Below are 6,797 nucleotides of genomic sequence, written 5' to 3'. Positions count from 1 at the left end.
ACCACCTCCGATGGCAGGCTGTTCCAGACCTTGGGGGCTCGGACAGTAAAGAAATTCTTCCTTATGTCCAGCCTGAAACAGTCTGACATGAATACTTCCCAAAAATCCACCATCAGTGTTGCTATGTGCTATGCAAACATTAGTAGTATGGAATGAACTATATTACAGAGATATTGTAAGTGATTCTTGACTAAACCTTACAAGGTCAAGAAAATTAGAGTTTGGGTTACACTTAAAAAAAGGTCCAGATATGTTAAGGCACAGAGATACATATCTAATGTCCTTGAATAACCTTAGTGCCAACCTATATTGGCATTTTAAAGAGAAATATGAAAAAAATCAAAGTTTAAAAAAAATCAGATTTATCTTATCTGTTTTCTGTTCCTTATTCTTTTTGTTGCTAATGCTGATTCATAACATTTTCCCACTAAGCAGAGCAAATAAGGAACTGGGAAAGGTAATGGCATAAATAATGACCCATATGCAACCCCCCCCCCAACCAAACAAAAAACAACCAACTAAACAAACAAAAAAGACCCACAAGACATTCAAAACACAATGGCATCTATGGAATCTAAGAAGCTATAGCTGGACCTGAACTAAGAGATGGATTAGCTCCCCCTTCTGGCCTACCTCACAACAGAATTGCAGTTCTGCATAAATCTGTTCCTCATAAATTCTTCTTATTTGTCAAACCTTGACTTGCCTCCTGGGTGTTCTGCTCTGCCAGTGTTCCCACACTGTACATTTTTTAGTTTCAAAATCATTCCAGCTTTTTCCATGCAACCCTTAATTTTGCTCAAACTTCCTACACTCATCACAAAATGCCTATTCCTTTCTCTCTAATGTCCTCATGAATAACAAACCTGGAGAACAAGGGGAAAGGGGTGGTAGGACTGAGACACTGAGTAGGGACACTTCAGGAAGGGCTTAACTAACCTACAGGCTGTCCTGGGGTGGGCACCCAGGGTGGATGTTACCAAGGATACCCTTTGGTATTGTTCTTTGGCAGGGACAAAGACAGGAAATGCTGGGAAAGGGTGGTATTGTATTGCTTATTCTAATTTTTTTTAATAGAATGATATGGTTCCTTGGATTTGGAGATGATCTACCTAGGTCCCTTCCGACTCTAGCTACTATGAAACTATGAAACTATATTTATGAACCTAGTTGTGTCTTAGACTTCTATGTTTGTGTATACACTGGGTGCATCTACATGTATGCTTTACTGTGGAGTTGACTAATTAGCTCTGGAGTAAAGTGTCATTGTCTACATGTGTGTTGCCATTAGGGCACAGTAAATTAATTAACTCCATCAGGGACAGTGCTATCTTACAGCAGAATCATTTACTGCACAGAAAGCATGTGTGGATGGCGACCGGGACCACAACAACTTAAGTCGCCCTGGGCTGACAACAGGTTTGCGGAGTTCATCCATATGGCTCCACACTTTAGGCACTCTTGTGCTCCAGCCAGCCCCTCCACCCCAGCACTGCCACCTGGAGCCTGGGGCCAGAGCCGCCCCTAGGGATGTGCGGGGCCTGGGGCATATCAGCCTGTGCAGGGCTGGGGGGGTGGGGGTAGCGACTGCCCACAGAAACCAGCGGCAGTGTTGGTGGGGGAGGTGACAAGTGGCTGTAGTTGGTGGAGGGCCCCCCAAAGCGTGGGGCCCAGGGCAGTCACCCCAATTTGCCCCCCCAGGGATGGCCGTGGTGGGGCTGACCCCTGAGCTTGTGTCAGCCCAGGGAGGCTCTGCCATGGCTCAAACTGCTGAAGTCCTCGGCACATGTGAAGGCACTGTGCCCAGGAGCAGCTGACTCCAGCATGAACTGGGCTGGAGTTTATTGAGGCATACTAATTGCACATGTAGATTTGCCCTCTTTGGCCCTCAAACAATTGGTATCAGAGAGCTTCAGCTGTCATTTCATCAGTTTGAGTGCCAGATGGAATAGCAATTATGAGCCAAAGAATCATGATAGACCTGCATTTCATGACCTTGAATTAATTTCCCCTTCAGCTCTGCTGTGCTTCCTTAGATTTTACCCAGGAGGAGTGGAATTAATCCATTGTGCTGATTGTGTGACAGGAAGGAAGTTTCAATTTTCAGTGGATTCAATTTTCCCATTAACAGGCTGCCACCAACATTTAGAAAAATAACTACTGGTTTTGGATATTTCAGTTTTTGGATTCCAAGGCTGGGAAACCTTAAAAGGACCTGACATCCAGAGGATTCACTTTCTGAAAATCAAAGCCCTTAATTTGACTAATATACTCAGAAATAACTTTTGAAAATCTTGCTTGAGAAAAAAGACAGTTTATTCCTGGATGCCAAACCATAATAAAAGTTAAAAAGTAGTTGCCAGTTTTGCAGTATTGAAATGCTCTGTGGTGGTTGTTCACTGGACTTTAACTTTCATGGCATGAACTTCCCTTTATAACTCTTCTACCTGCAGCCTGTATGCCTCAGGTCTGCAACTGCCTCTATTAGTTTTGATCCTCTCCTAAGCAAAGATGTCTGTATGCACATAATTTTGTTGCATAATTTTGTATCTACTTAATTCATAAAATCAAAACAAAAGTGATGTAATAGGTACTTTGGTGAATATTTGGAAAATCCAGAAGTGACTTTGACTATGCAGGCTATAACTAAACCTTAAAATTAAAAAATAAACAAAACCATTTTTGTGGATTATATTACTGGCATTAAAAATAGTTGCATAGCCCATCTTATGTAGCAAGTGCTACATAAATATAATTGGTATCATTTGGGGAATTGAAAAGTCATGATGCAGATTCCCTTCTAGATCTTCAGGTTAGGAAATAGCTGTGGAACAGATGCATCCGGAACATTATAGAGCCTGCAGGAAGAAGTAAGGGGAAATGGTGGCTTCCATTTCAGAGCAGATTGGGTATCACAGCTGGCTACATCCTTTCCTCCAAACAAGGACATAAGGCTGCCAGAGTAGTTGGGGATTTCATTTGACTGGCAAAGAGCAAACTGCCGGTGTTGTCTGTGTTGGGTGACCACAAAGGCAGTTTCAGTCAAATTTTGCCCTAGTCCTTTGGGGTTACATATTTAGCCCAAGTGAACCAGACCAGAGGATCCTGCTTCTGTGTATGGAGCACCAACAGGAGAATGCTGGTTTAGTTTTCTATATATACCTTGGAAAGGGAAGAACAGTTGCTTTGTTTGTCTGTTTGCTTCTTTCCATAGCATTAAGTTCACCCTTGCTTACTTCTATTTGGAGGACCTAAGTGATATGTAGTTCTTATGCTGGACTTAAATATGTGACCTCCTGTCACAGCTGGTTAGAAAGAAATCCACTCTGTACTAGATATCTGGTTCGCTTTCACTTGTAACCTGATCTGTATGTGTTCCCGTGTCCAGGTTTTAACAGTGAACATACCCCATTATCTCCCCCCTCTGCCAAACACATTGCATTGCTTACATTTACTATCCATTTGAAGTCATCTTTAAAATATCTGTTTAACCTGGTTTTTAAATAAGGAATGGGTTTTTTTTGTCTGACTGATTGTGAGATTGATTTTGCAATAGAGTCGATCCCAGATACTTCTCAAGATTAGGTACCTAAACCCCACCCTCACCTCCAGAACAGCAAGGAACAGCTGCATGAAGTGCTCCAGCTGTTTGCTGCATCTTTTATTTCATAGGGTGCTTCTTCTCCAGCTATTGGCAGGGAATACTGATCAGCTGCAGCTGAGCTGAGAAGGGTACCCTTTCGAGTAGAACCTGCAGTCAACAGTTGAGTAGCTGGTCCTTAATCTGGGAACTTGTTTTGCATTAAATTGGTTGTGGATCACACAGATATAAAGGACTTGGGTTCTGTTGTAATGCATATATTTGTTGCTCAGTGGTACCACATCTTTCTTTCTTTTTTCTTTCTTTACAACAGATCCTGAATTATTTTATTCACCAAAAGTTCCAGTTTCTGACTTGATTCATTATGATAATAGTACCTATTCAGTCATTCATTCCAGAACAAATTGGGGAGAGGCACAAAAAAACTGCAGGGAGAAATCTGCATAACTTGCCAGTGTTGTAGATCTCTACAGTGCTCTGTTCCTGTGGATGCAGATTTTGCAGTTTGGGAAGCCTGTATGGATTGGTCTCAACAGCAATGTGGTAAGCACAGCAAAGAGAAGGAGTTGGGTATTACGATACCGTTCTAAATAGCACTCTAACTTTCCTTTAATTTTTGCTGTATGCTTTTTATAGGGCTGCCAGAGTTACACTCCAGGGCGGGTCTGAAGCTGAGCATTGAGTGTGTGGGAAATCTTCATATTAGACCATGTCTTTACTGCTGTTGCCAGGAGTGATTATATCTCCCAAGCTACCATACAAGCTACTACACAAGCAGTTAGCTCAGGTAACAAAGCAGAGTATGTGTGGCAGCATCAGTGTCAGATACCCAGGGAAGTACCCAGGTTTCTTGGAAAGCTAACAGAGCCTACAATGATGCCTGTGCCCCACAGTCTATGCAACATTTTTAAATGAGCAAACTAGAATAAAGGTAGCTTGAGATTACTGGTGCAGTCAGACCTCAGATGCAGACCGATGTTAGGGCCTGGTTCTAACTCATTGCACTTCACATGAAGCACTATGAGTTATGCCTCCGTCCACCAAACCCAAGAGACTGTTGGGTGGGGGGGCAATTGGGGGAGCTGGAGCCAGCCTGCACCAGTTCAGGTCAGCTCCAGGGCTGTCAGCAAGGGAGCTCCCAGCTGCTAAATGGCCACAGCTGGTGGGGAGGGCAGAGAACAGGGCCCCCTTGCCTCATGGCCTTACCCTAGCTACCCCAGCTGGGGCACTGGGGGCAGGTGGGGTAGGGCAGTGAAGTGAGGGACTTCCATTCCCCCCTTCTCTCCCTCAGCTCTGGCCTTTACAGCAACTGATAGCTCTGTGCTGGCTGCCCCCGGCTGCTGAGTGGCCAGAATGAGGGGGAGGAGGGCAGGAATGGATCTTGCTCACCTCACGGGCCCCAACCCAGCTCCCCCCAATACCCAAGCTGGGCTAGCTGGGGCAGGGGCATGAGGCAAGAGGGTCCTGTTCCCCACCCTCTTCCTCCCAGCTCTGGCCATTCAGCAGCCAGCAGCTCCCTTCCCTTCTCCCTGACAGCCCAAGAGGGTAGGGCTACCCACCAGCCCAGCCCTTCCCCCCACACAATAAAACCCTGGAGGCAACACAAATTTCCTAAGGGGCTCTGTTTTTGAGTGCCTTAATGTAATGCCTGATTTAACCAGGGTTAACTTTTCACACAATTGGCAATTTTAAAAGCAATCTGCAGCTGTCCATGTGCGTTAAGTCACATCTGTAAAATGTTTCAGGGGCCCTGTTGCTCAAAAACTGTCACTTCTGTCTGTGCCACATGACTAGAGAGTGTTAGACAGAGGCTCAGAGGCTTCCTTGGGTGCCCCTCAGATCACCTTCCCGCACACAATCTGCTGCTCTTCTTTCTGCTTCCTGCCATGCTCCCTGCCTGCTCTGCAGTTTTGCTTTCTGCTCCCTGTCATGTGCTTCCTAACCAATCTGCTTTGTTTTCTGTTCCCTGTCCTATCTGCCACTGTGCTGCCTGTCCCCTCCCAGATCTGCTGCATGCCACACACAGAGGCTGCCCATGCCACTTGTGTCACCTGTGCCACAGGTTGGTCATCTTTGCCTTGGATTCAGTAGGTCATCAGCTATGTTCACACAGGATCAAAAAAAAAGATTTTTTTCTTCTGTAGCCTGCACAAGTACATTTATCTGTGTTCCATACCCTGACAAAGTCTTCCTTCTTCATTGAAAGCCTCCAGCTTGATTCAATTAACCATAGGCTTCAAATCTGAGCCTCTAGGCCACATCAATGCTGTATTGCCTAGGCCTTTTCCTTAATTGCTTTATCTGTCTTTGTCATCTTTATAAATTCTGTCTCTTAAAAACTTTTCCTTTTGGTCCAGCCTGAGCTCCGTAGACCTGTTACCCTGTCAGAGGTCCATGCCACAGGTGGTTGTAGTGAAATTCACGAGGCCCACTCCATGCACGCTGGACCCTGAAACAGGTGTAATGTAGCAGCATTAGTACATCAGTAGATATCACCATAGATACTCCTGGGAGAGCAAGCTTGTTAACATGCGCCTGGCACCACAACAAGGAAACTTCAATAGATCTGTCTTGTACATGATTACCATGTACAGAACAGGCCTGGCAAAGCTCACTGTGGCACTCCCTAATTTGGTATTCCTATGGTCTAGATGTGGTCCGTGTTTTCCTCACTGTCATACTGGAGAGTTCCTTCCCTTCAGATTTCATTACTAATCCCTCCAGGTTTTCCCACACAGCTTTTCTGGGCCAGAGTTCCCAAGCTATTCTTGGCTGCTAGCCACCCAGTAGATCCTATTTTTATCTGCCTTCTTAGTAAGCCATATACTTTTTATACAGCCTTTGTTTAGAAATCATAGGCATCTCTAGAGGAACTATCGCTTCCAATACACTCTTCCTTAAGAGGCTGAGCTTCAGTAACACCAGGGCAGCAACAACTTTCCTTTATGAGACCTTCAAAATCTGAATGTATAGGGCAGTGATTCTCAACCAGGGTGTTGTGTCACTCTGGGATGGTGTATGATCCTTTTAAGAGTGCCATGAGGTGCAAACATTTACACATGATTCATGAGGTAAACCAAGATTTTTCAAATAGGAATCCATAATATAACAAACGTTCTGACCCATTGTGGTCTTTCTCTTTGCATCAGCGTTGTTCTATTACTTTTCCATAGTAAAAAAAACTAGGGAAAGCTGG

At 44.6% G+C, this 6,797-nt stretch overlaps 1 pseudogene; it reads left to right on the top strand.

Annotated features, from left to right (window-relative positions):
- The window catches only part of LOC109306551, a 50,666-nt pseudogene that overhangs the window by 31,097 nt on the left and 12,772 nt on the right, over window positions 1–6,797 (top strand).

Source organism: Crocodylus porosus, unplaced genomic scaffold (assembly GCF_001723895.1).
Source record: "Crocodylus porosus isolate Cpor-Errol unplaced genomic scaffold, CroPor_comp1, whole genome shotgun sequence".
Classification (NCBI taxonomy): Eukaryota; Metazoa; Chordata; order Crocodylia; family Crocodylidae; genus Crocodylus; species Crocodylus porosus.
Note: the sequence above shows the minus strand (reverse complement) of the source record. Positions and strands in the feature narration are given on the sequence as shown.